This window comes from Lissotriton vulgaris, unplaced genomic scaffold, assembly GCF_964263255.1.
Source record: "Lissotriton vulgaris unplaced genomic scaffold, aLisVul1.2 SCAFFOLD_301, whole genome shotgun sequence".
Classification (NCBI taxonomy): Eukaryota; Metazoa; Chordata; class Amphibia; order Caudata; family Salamandridae; genus Lissotriton; species Lissotriton vulgaris.
The window spans coordinates 518,832-530,000 of NW_028244321.1; the positions used below are offsets into that span (position 1 = coordinate 518,832).

Below are 11,169 nucleotides of genomic sequence, written 5' to 3' on the forward strand. Positions count from 1 at the left end.
CAGAGTGCAATAGGGTCTAAAAAACTTGAGTGACCCATGAGAGTATGCATGCAAGCCTATGGTATTCCAAACTAGAGATATACGCATGCAATTTTTGTTTTTAGGAGAGAATGTGCCTGCTGAAAAAAACATTATTTTTAAAAAGTGCATTGCAGAATATCATGAATTTGCTGTGGGACACCTTGAAAACTTGCATACAGATTATGTGCACAAGAATTACAGTCAGTTTTTGTGGCCGAGTGGTTAAGGCGATGGACTAGAAATCCATTGGGGTCTCCCCGCACAGGTTTGAATCCTGCCGACAATGAGAATCTTTTTAACATCGGCTACAATTTCAGAAGTTAACCTTTAGTATTTCTTCCATGTCAGTTTTATAAATAGGTGGCTTATTTTGGTGTCACTATTGCCATATCACATATTTATTATCGCTCCCCCTTTCATATCTTTGCTATAACTCTCATCCTTTATTAGCGCTGGTGCAAACGCTTCAAATTATTATACCCTGGCTCTCTCGGTCATACCTGTGCATGCACTTGAAACTTACTTTACCAATAAAAGAAGCAAATAGAGTAATAAAATAAAAGTGCTAGCTGGATTAGGCAAACACACTTCATAAAACTGCATTTTCTTTTCTATTCTCCCCCGTGTAACCTGCTGTTCCTGGAAGAGAATTTCATCTACAAGCTCTTTCTGTGTTTTTTCCTAGTCTTTTCTTAGATTTGTTACTGTTCCTTTACGTGCTCTATTTAGGCGCCATTAATCTCATTTGAGCTCCTTGTACCTGCTGCTGTTTTCTCCACACCTCATACTGTCTTTTCCCTCTTTCTCTCTTTCTCTGCGGTTGGTGGCTACTTTCCAAAGCGTCTGATGCCCCAATGTTCCTTTGTCTTGTTGTCAGACGTGAATTTGAAAAGCAACAAAATTAACAAGCCTTTACCACTCACACATGGCAGAAGTTTATACTTTAATTCAATGAGCTAAGAAAAGTGTGTTGTGGGGCCCCTACGAGCCATGGTGCTTGCTTCATCATAATTAGGCATGCAGTCATTAGCCACAGCTCTGATTATGGGTCACTGAGGTCAGTTTCAATAATTCCTCAAAAACCTAACCATGCAGTCCCCCCTAACTGTGTAGTTATCTTGCTTTACTGCTGTTTGTGTGATTAGCTGGGAGGAGCTAGTAAGATTAAATCCAACCTCACCAGTAGATAGGATTTATCAATAAATAAATAAAGCTTCTCCTCTCTGATATGGAATTACCCCCCAAAAAGTATAAGGGAATACCCAATGCTAACCTATGAGAGGGGCAGACCTCACAGTAGTGAAAAATGTAATAGACTGTTTGATACTACTAGGACATACAAACTACCACAGTACATGTCTTACTTTTTACTTACATAGCATGATGCCCCTAGGACTACCTAGGGCCTACCTTAGGGGTTACTGATATGTAATAAAATTGGAGTTTAAGGCTTGGCAAGTAGTTTTAAATGCCAAGTCGTAGTGGCAGTACACTGCAGCACAGGCACTGCAGTAGCAGGCTTGAGACAGGTTTGAAATGCTATTTCTTCGGGCGGCACAATCAGTCCCTAGGTATATGGTATACCACTTTACAAGGGGCTTTCAAGTAAATTAAATCTGTCAGTCAGGTATACTCCAATTATACACATGATTAGGGAAGAAGCACGTGCACTTCAGCACTGATTAGTAGCGATAAAGTGATCAGAGTCCTAAGGCCAACAAAAAGATACAGCAAAATGCGGAGGTGAAAAGCAATAAGGTGGGGTTGGGACCACCTTAAGAATGCAAGGTCTAACAAAAACGAACTAAGGATAACATGAGTAAAACATCAGGTTTCTCTACAGCATTTGGTGAGACAAGTGGGCCTTCTTTTATCTTCCATTAATGCAATCTTTCCCGGACCCCTTTATTATATAGCTCTTCAAGGAAAAAATATAAAGCACTTACAAAGGAGCCTCAAATACTCAAAGATGGTAGACTTCTGTAATATGGGCCATGTACTAAAAGCAGCATGAAAACAGAGTGCAATAGGGTCCAAAAATCTTGAGTGACCCATGAGAGTATGCATGCAAGCCTATGGTATTCCAAACTAGAGATATACGCATGCAATTTTTGTTTTTAGGAGAGAATGTGCCTGCTGAAAAAAACATTATTTTTAAAAAGTGCATTGCAGAATATCAGGAATGTGCTGTGGGACACCTTGAAAACTTGCATACAGATTATGTGCACACGCCTTACAGTCAGTTGTTGTGGCCGAGTGGTTAAAGCGATGGACTAGAAATCCATTGGGGTCTTCCTGCGCAGCTTCGAATCCTGCCGACAACGAGAATCTTTTTAACATTGGCTACAATTTCAGAAGTTAACCTTTAGTATTTCTTCCATGTCAGTTTTATAAATAGGTTGCTTATTTTGGTGTCACTATTGCCATATCACATATTTATTATCGCTCCCCCTTTCATATCTTTGCTATAACTCTCGTCCTTCATTAGCGCTGGTGCAAACGCTTCAAATTATTATACCCTGGCTCTCTCGGTCATACCTGTGCATGCACTTGAAACTTACTTTACCAATAAAAGAAGCAAATAGAGAAATAAAATAAAAGTGCGAGCTGGATTAGGCAAACACACTTCATAAAACTGAATTTTCTTTTCTATTCTCCCCCGTGTTACAAGCTTAACTGCTCCCTGTGTAATTTCTCTTAACCTGCTGTCCCTGGAAGAGAATTTCATCTACAAGCTCTTTCTGTGTTTTTTCCTAGTCTTTTCTTTCCCTTTTCTTAGATTTGTAACTGTTCCTTTACGTGCTCTATTTATGCGCCATTAATCTAATTTGAGCTCCTTGTACCTGCTGCTGTTTTCTCCACACCTCATACTGTCTTTTCCCTCTTTCTCTCTTTCTCTGCGGTTGGTGGCTACTTTCCAAAGCGTCTGATGCCCCAATGTTCCTTCGTCTTGTTGTCAGACGTGAATTTGAAAAGCAACAAAATTAACAAGCCTATACCACTTACACATGGCAGAAGTTTATACTTTAATTCAATGAGCTAAGAAAAGTGTGTTGTGGGGCCCCTACGAGCCATGGTGCTTGCTTCATCATAATTAGGCATGCAGTCATTAGCCACAGCTCTGATTATGGGTCACTGAGGTCAGTTTCAATAATTCCTCAAAAACCTAACCATGCAGTCCCCCCTAACTGTGTAGTTATCTTGCTTTACTGCTGTTTGTGTGATTAGCTGGGAGGAGCTCACGGCAGCATCCTCCCAATAAAAGTGTAGATGGACCGTTCCTTAACTCTTTCTTGCTTCACATACAGATGGCTGGAGGAGGTACAGGGGAGATGCAGGTCTGATAAACAGAATAGAATATCTGCGCCAGGTGTGTTTCTCTGCATTGGTGTCCCATCACAGGCCCACCAGTGTATGTGTGATCTTTGACTCCTGCCAGTTCACAAGCAGGCGGCCAGGAAATGGTTTCAGCCTATCAACCACTGAGGAGATAAAGCCTTTGTATAAGGAATGAGGAAGCAATGAACACATTCAGCCTATCACAGGAGTAGCCCTGAGTGTTCCGAATTATAATTTCTTCTTGTCACTGTATGTTATTGAGCCCAAGTAGCTCGCCGTGATCGTATAGTGGTTAGTACTCTGCGTTGTGGCCGCAGCAACCTCGGTTCGAATCTGAGTCACGGCATTGTGGTTGGCAATGTCACGGTGGTTGGGTTTTTCCTTTACAGAATTCCCAAATGTAACAGTTGTTTTTGTAAAATGTCTATTAAAAACAGATCCTTTTCAATATTTAAACGATCTAACGACAAATTATTTAAACACACATGATTATAAGATGTAGGTATACTGTACTTACTGACATAAATTATCGTTCTTGAACATATTTGCGGTAAGGGGAGCGGGGCTCTCCCCCAGGCCAATCAGAATGCAGATGAATGCAGTTGCAGTTGAGTGACCTGTGTTGTGGCTGTCTACAGGGAATGCACATATGTAGCTGTCTCGCAGCCCAATCCAGACGTCAATTGAAGACAGGTTTTCATGCAAATAGAGCAGTAAGTGCAGAGAAATGCTCACTCTCTAAAAATTGCATTTATACAATAGTAAGATTAAATACAACCTCACCAGTAGATAGGATTTATCAATAAATAAATAAAGCTTCTCCTCCCTGATATGTAATTACCCCCCAAAAAGTATAAGGGAATACCCAATGCTAACCTATGAGAGGGGCAGACCTCACAGTAGTGAAAAATGTAATAGACTGTTTGATACTACTAGGACATACAAACTACCACAGAACATGTCTTACCTTTTACTTACATAGCATGATGCCCCTAGGACTACCTAGGGCCTACCTTAGGGGTTACTGATATGTAATAAAATTGGAGTGTAAGGCTTGGCAAGTAGTTTTAAATGCCAAGTCGAAGTGGCAGTACACTGCAGCACAGGCACTGCAGTAGCAGGCTTGAGACAGGTTTGAAATGCTATTTCTTTGGGCGGCACAATCAGTCCCTGGGTATATGGTATACCACTTTACAAGGGGCTTTCAAGTAAATTAAATCTGTCAGTCAGGTATACTCCAATTATACACATGATTAGGGAAGAAGCACGTGCACTTCAGCACTGATTAGTAGTGATAAAGTGATCAGAGTCCTAAGGCCAACAAAAAGATACTGCAAAATGCGGAGGTGAAAAGCAATAAGGTGGGGTTGGGACCACCTTAAGAATGCAAGGTCTAACAAAAACGAACTAAGGATAACATGAGTAAAACATCAGGTTTCTCTACAGCATTTGGTGAGACAAGTGGGCCTTCTTTTATCTTCCATAAATGCAATCTTTCCCGGACCCCTTTATTATATAGCTCTTCAAGGAAAAAATATAAAGCACTTACAAAGGAGCCTCAAATACTCAAAGATGGTAGACTTCTGTAATATGGGCCATATACTAAAAGCAGCACGAAAATAGAGTGCAATAGGGTCCAAAAAACTTGAGTGACCCATGGGAGTATGCATGCAAGCCTATGGTATTCCAAACTAGAGATATACACATGCAATTTTTGTTTTTAGGAGAGAATGTGCCTGCTGAAAAATACATTATTTTTAAAAAGTGCATTGCAGAATATCAGGAATTTGCTGTGGGACACCTTGAAAACTTGCATACAGCTTATGTGCACACGCCTTACAGTCAGTTGTTGTGGCCGAGTGGTTAAGGCGATGGATTAGAAATCCATTGGGGTCTCCCCGCGCAGGTTCGAATCCTGCCGACAACGAGAATCTTTTCAACATTGGCTACAATTTCAGAAGATAACCTTTAGTATTTCTTATGTTAGACGGACCGGGAGGGTCGGCCGAGGACAAGGGGAGAGTTCTCCGGGGAGAGCCGTCTCCAGCGATCGTACAGACGAGTAACTTCCCCCCCACAGATGTACACCACACAGAGATACGGTTTAACGTTCTTTATAAGTAATCTTAAGTACGGTGGAATGGTACAAGGAGGTCTGTACTCAGGGGTCCCCTCGATTCTAGTCTCTTGGTTCGGGGTAAAGGGGTAGCGGGACAGTCTTGTTACCAATCTGGTAGCGGTGATGATAAGATGGATAGCTCACAATCCTCGAGCTCGGCGTTCTAGATGATCGGGCCGCGGCGGAGCCAGCAGGTCCCGAGATGATCGATGATAGCGACGGTCCGCGGCGTAGCCAGCAGGTCCCGATGCAGTTGGTAGTTACAAACGGTCCGCGGCCACGCCAGCAGGTCCCGACGAGGATGAAGGCTTCAGAAGGTTGCGGCACCGCCAGCAGGCAAGACAGAAGTTCGCAAGGCAGGGCTACGGCAGCGCCAGTAGTCCGTCAAGGATGAGTTCTTCACTGCGTCTCTCGACTCCAGGATACAACTGCCCTCCTGCTCTGGAGCTGCTCCAGTTATAGGTCTGGCGCCCTTTGATGTCCGGACCCTCGCACTTGGAGGTCGGGAGGTCCGGGATGTGGGAGTACAGACACCCAGCAGGGGGGTGGAGCCAGCACCTGGGGGAGCTGGGGGCGATCGGCACCTGGCGGGGGAGAGCCATCGACACTTCTTTCTCCCATTGACCTGCCAAGTAGTCCGCTCACCTCCTGGGTGGATGGTGGTGCCGGGATGTCGGGGCCTGGCCAGGCCCAGGGTTAGGGTCGATCGGAGGCCACGCGGCCTCGTGGTGCAGTGTCCAAGATGGCGCCCAGGCCGGCCGAGGGGGCTGGTAGTGATTCGGGTCCATGATGTAGAAATGTCCGGGGGCAGGGGTCCCATATGAGACGGGGAGCGGGTGGTTTCTGTGTGTAACACCTGGAGGACCGGGCTCGGGCCTTTTCATGCGGGGAGGGAGCAAGCCCTTCATGTGGCCTGTCCAACATCTTCCATGTCAGCTTTATAAATAGGTGGCTTATTTTGGTGTCACTATTGCCATATCACATATTTATTATCGCTCCCCCTTTCATATCTTTGCTATAACTCTCGTCCTTCATTAGCGCTGGTGCAAACGCTTCAAATTATTATACCCTGGCTCTCTCGGTCATACCTGTGCATGCACTTGAAACTTACTTTACCAATAAAAGAAGCAAATAGAGAAATAAAATAAAAGTGCTAGCTGGAGTAGGCAAACACACTTCATAAAACTGCATTTTCTTTTCTATTCTCCCCCGTGTTACAAGCTTAACTGCTCCCTGTGTAATTTCTCTTAACCTGCTGTCCCTGGAAGAGAACTTCATCTACAAGCTCTTTCTGTGTTTTTTCCTAGTCTTTTCTTTCCCTTTTCTTAGATTTGAACTGTTCCTTTATGTGCTCTATTTATGCGCCATTAATCTCATTTGAGCTCCTTGTACCTGCTTCTGTTTTCTCCACACCTCATACTGTCTTTTCCCTCTTTCTCTCTTTCTCTGCGGTTGGTGGCTACTTTCCAAAGCGTCTGATGCCCCAATGTTCCTTCGTCTTGTTGTCAGACGTGAATTTGAAAAGCAACAAAATTAACAAGCCTTTACCACTCACACATGGCAGGAGTTTATACTTTAATTCAATGAGCTAAGAAAACTGTGTTGCGGGGCCCCTACGAGCCATGGTGCTTGCTTCATCATAATTAGGCATGCTGTCATTAGCCACAGCTCTGATTATGGGTCACTGAGGTCAGTTTCAATAATTCCTCAAAAACCTAACCATGCAGTCCCCCCTAACTGTGTAGTTATCTTGCTTTACTGCTGTTTGTGTGATTAGCTGGGAGGAGCTCACGGCAGCATCCTCCCAATAAAAGTGTAGATGGACCGTTCCTTAACTCTTTCTTGCTTCACATACAGATGGCTTGAGGAGGTACAGGGGAGATGCAGGTCTAATAAACAGAATAGAATATCTGCGCCAGGTGTGTTTCTCTGCATTGGTGTCCCATCACAGGCCCACCAGTGTATGTGTGATCTTTGACTCCTGCCAGTTCACAAGCAGGCGGCCAGGAAACGGTTTCAGCCTATCAACCACTGAGGAGATAAAGCCTTTGTATAAGGAATGAGGAAGCAATGAACACATTCAGCCTATCACAGGAGTAGCCCTGAGTGTTCCGAATTATAATTTCTTCATGTCACTGTACGTTATTGAGCCCAAGTAGCTCGCCGTGATCGTATAGTGGTTAGTACTCTGCGTTGTGGCCGCAGCAACCTCTGTTCGAATCTGAGTCACGGCATTGTGGTTGGCAATGTCACGGCAGTTGGGTTTTTCCTTTACAGAATTCCCAAATGTACCAGTTGTTTTTGTAAAATGTCTATTAAAAACAGATCCTTTTCAATATTTAAACGATCTAACGACAAATTATTTAAACACACATGATTATAAGATGTAGGTATACTGTACTTACTGACATAAATTATCGTTCTTGAACATATTTGCGGTAAGAAGAGCGGAGCTCTCCCCCAGGCCAATCAGAATGCAGATGAATGCAGTTGCAGTTGAGTGACCTGTGTTGTGGCTGTCTACAGGGAATGCACATATGTAGCTGTCTCGCAGCCCAATCCAGACGTCATTTGAAGACAGGTTTTCATGCAAATAGAGCAGTAAGTGCAGAGAAATGCTCACTCTCTAAAATTGGCATTTATACAATAGTAAGATTAAATCCAACCTCACCAGTAGATAGGATTTATCAATAAATAAATAAAGCTTCTCCTCTCTGATATGGAATTACCCCCCAAAAAGTATAAGGGAATACCCAATGCTAACCAATGAGAGGGGCAGACCTCACAGTAGTGAAAAATGTAATAGACTGTTTGATACTACTAGGACATACAAACTACCACAGTACATGTCTTACCTTTTACTTACATAGCATGATGCCCCTAGGACTACTTAGGGCCTACCTTAGGGGTTACTGATATGTAATAAAATTGGAGTTTAAGGCTTGGCAAGTAGTTTTAAATGCCAAGTCGAAGTGGCAGTACACTGCAGCACAGGCACTGCAGTAGCAGGCTTGAGACAGGTTTGAAATGCTATTTCTTTGGGCGGCACAATCAGTCCCTGGGTATATGGTATACCACTTTACAAGGGGCTTTCAAGTAAATTAAATCTGTCAGTCAGGTATACTCCAATTATACACATGATTAAGGAAGAAGCATGTGCACTTCAGCACTGATTAGTAGCGATAAAGTGATCAGAGTCCTAAGGCCAACAAAAAGATACAGCAAAATGCGGAGGTGAAAAGCAATAAGGTGGGGTTGGGACCACCTTAAGAATGCAAGGTCTAACAAAAACGAACTAAGGATAACATGAGTAAAACATCAGGTTTCTCTACAGCATTTGGTGAGACAAGTGGGCCTTCTTTTATCTTCCATAAATGCAATCTTTCCCGGACCCCTTTATTATATAGCTCTTCAAGGAAAAAATATAAAGCACTTACAAAGGAGCCTCAAATACTCAAAGATGGTAGACTTCTGTAATATGGACCATATACTAAAAGCAGCAGGAAAACAGAGTGCAATAGGGTCCAAAATACTTGAGTGACCCATGGGAGTATGCATGCAAGCCTATGGTATTCCAAACTAGAGATATACGCATGCAATTTTTGTTTTTAGGAGAGAATGTGCCTGCTGAAAAATACATTATTTTTAAAAAGTGCATTGCAGAATATCAGGAATGTGCTGTGGGACACCTTGAAAACTTGCATACAGATTATGTGCACACGCCTTACAGGAGTTGTTGTGGCCGAGTGGTTAAGGCGATGGACTAGAAATCCATTGGGGTCTCCCCGCGCAGGTTCGAATCCTGCCGACAACTAGAATCTTTTTAACATCGGCTACAATTTCAGAAGTTAACCTTTAGTATTTCTTCCATGTCAGTTTTATAAATAGGTGGCTTATTTTGGTGTCACTATTGCCATATCACATATTTATTATCGCTCCCCCTTTCATATCTTTGCTATAACTCTCGTCCTTCATTAGCGCTGGTGCAAACGCTTCAAATTATTATACCCTGGCTCTCTCGGTCATACCTGTGCATGCACTTGAAACTTACTTTACCAATAAAAGAAGCAAATAGAGAAATAAAATAAAAGTGCTAGCTGGAGTAGGCAAACACACTTCATAAAACTGCATTTTCTTTTCTATTCTCCCCCGTGTTACAAGCTTAACTGCTCCCTGTGTAATTTCTCTTAACCTGCTGTCCCTGGAAGAGAATTTCATCTACAAGCTCTTTCTGTGTTTTTTCCTAGTCTTTTCTTTCCCTTTTCTTAGATTTGAACTGTTCCTTTACGTGCTCTATTTATGCGCCATTAATCTCATTTGAGCTCCTTGTACCTGCTTCTGTTTTCTCCACACCTCATACTGTCTTTTCCCTCTTTCTCTCTTTCTCTGCGGTTGGTGGCTACTTTCCAAAGCGTCTGATGCCCCAATGTTCCTTCGTCTTGTTGTCAGACGTGAATTTGAAAAGCAACAAAATTAACAAGCCTTTACCACTCACACATGGCAGGAGTTTATACTTTAATTCAATGAGCTAAGAAAAGTGTGTTGCGGGGCCCCTACGAGCCATGGTGCTTGCTTCATCATAATTAGGCATGCTGTCATTAGCCACAGCTCTGATTATGGGTCACTGAGGTCAGTTTCAATAATTCCTCAAAAACCTAACCATGCAGTCCCCCCTAACTGTGTAGTTATCTTGCTTTACTGCTGTTTGTGTGATTAGCTGGGAGGAGCTCACGGCAGCATCCTCCCAATAAAAGTGTAGATGGACCGTTCCTTAACTCTTTCTTGCTTCACATACAGATGGCTTGAGGAGGTACAGGGGAGATGCAGGTCTAATAAACAGAATAGAATATCTGCGCCAGGTGTGTTTCTCTGCATTGGTGTCCCATCACGGGCCCACCAGTGTATGTGTGATCTTTGACTCCTGCCAGTTCACAAGCAGGCGGCCAGGAAACGGTTTCAGCCTATCAACCACTGAGGAGATAAAGCCTTTGTATAAGGAATGAGGAAGCAATGAACACATTCAGCCTATCACAGGAGTAGCCCTGAGTGTTCCGAATTATAATTTCTTCATGTCACTGTACGTTATTGAGCCCAAGTAGCTCGCCGTGATCGTATAGTGGTTAGTACTCTGCGTTGTGGCCGCAGCAACCTCGGTTTTAATCCGAGTCACGGCATTGTGGTTGGCAATGTCACGGCAGTTGGGTTTTTCCTTTACAGAATTCCCAAATCTACCAGTTGTTTTTGTAAAATGTCTATTAAAAACAGATCCCTTTCAATATTTAAACGATCTAACAACAAATTATTTGAACGCACATGATTATAAGATGTAGGTATACTGTACTTACTGACATAAATTATCGTTCTTGAACATATTTGCGGTAAGGGGAGCGGAGCTCTCCCCCAGGCCAATCAGAATGCAGATGAATGCAGTTGCAGTTGAGTGACCTGTGTTGTGGCTGTCTACAGGGAATGCACATATGTAGCTGTCTCGCAGCCCAATCCAGACGTCAATTGAAGACAGGTTTTCATGCCAAAAGAGCAGTAAGTGCAGAGAAATGCTCACTCTCTAAAAATGGCATTTATACAATAGTAAGATTAAATCCAACCTCACCAGTAGATAGGATTTATCAATAAATAAATAAAGCTTCTCCTCTCTGATATGGAATTACCCCCCAAAAAGTATAAGGGAA

At 43.0% G+C, this 11,169-nt stretch overlaps 2 non-coding genes across 2 annotated transcripts; both read left to right on the forward strand.

Moving 5' to 3' along the window:
- The first annotated feature begins 5,205 nt into the window (after positions 1-5,205).
- On the forward strand, positions 5,206-5,287 carry TRNAS-AGA (transfer RNA serine (anticodon AGA)). Its single transcript has one exon. It is a non-coding gene; the product is annotated as a tRNA-Ser (tRNA).
- A 3,924-nt stretch (positions 5,288-9,211) lies between these two features.
- Positions 9,212-9,293, forward strand: TRNAS-AGA (transfer RNA serine (anticodon AGA)). Its single transcript has one exon. It is a non-coding gene; the product is annotated as a tRNA-Ser (tRNA).
- The last annotated feature ends 1,876 nt before the right edge of the window (positions 9,294-11,169 follow it).